Source organism: Triticum aestivum, unplaced genomic scaffold (assembly GCF_018294505.1).
Source record: "Triticum aestivum cultivar Chinese Spring unplaced genomic scaffold, IWGSC CS RefSeq v2.1 scaffold321031, whole genome shotgun sequence".
Taxonomy (NCBI): domain Eukaryota; kingdom Viridiplantae; phylum Streptophyta; class Magnoliopsida; order Poales; family Poaceae; genus Triticum; species Triticum aestivum.
This window is the reverse complement of record NW_025316031.1, coordinates 1-404: the sequence shown is the minus strand read 5'-3', so window position 1 is coordinate 404 and position 404 is coordinate 1. Positions and strand designations below refer to the sequence as shown.

The window sequence follows — 404 nt, the reverse complement described above, 5'->3', positions numbered from 1 at the left end:
TGGTTTCGACCCCTTTCAGAACACGCTTGCCGCCGCTAGACGCGTGAATAATGAGCAGCGAGCTAAAACTTACCGTAAACGTGCAAAATAATAAAACGTGCTAAACATACGCCGCGCTCGTGCGTTTTTTTTTGCACGCGTCGCAAAAAAATTAAAAAGGGAATGCAACACGAGGACTTCCCAGGAGGTCACCCATCCTAGTACTACTCTCAACCAAACACGCTTAACTTCGGAGTTCTGATGGGATCCGGTGCTTTAGTGCTGGTATGATCGCATCCGACATGTTACCCCCGTCTTCGTCCCTTATGCTTGCCCCTCCCAGCTCCACTACACACACGATTGCACATTCCTTTGGCCGCTCCCGCTCAACTACGGAGACGAGTTTTACCACGGTTCAACTGCAC

The 404-nt window shown here is 50.2% G+C and overlaps 1 non-coding gene across 1 annotated transcript; it reads right to left on the bottom strand.

The window, feature by feature from the left end:
* Window positions 1–159: 159 nt before the first annotated feature.
* Window positions 160–278, bottom strand: LOC123179711 (5S ribosomal RNA). Its single transcript, XR_006490567.1, has one exon. It is a non-coding gene; the product is annotated as a 5S ribosomal RNA (ribosomal RNA).
* Between the last annotated feature and the right edge of the window lie 126 nt (window positions 279–404).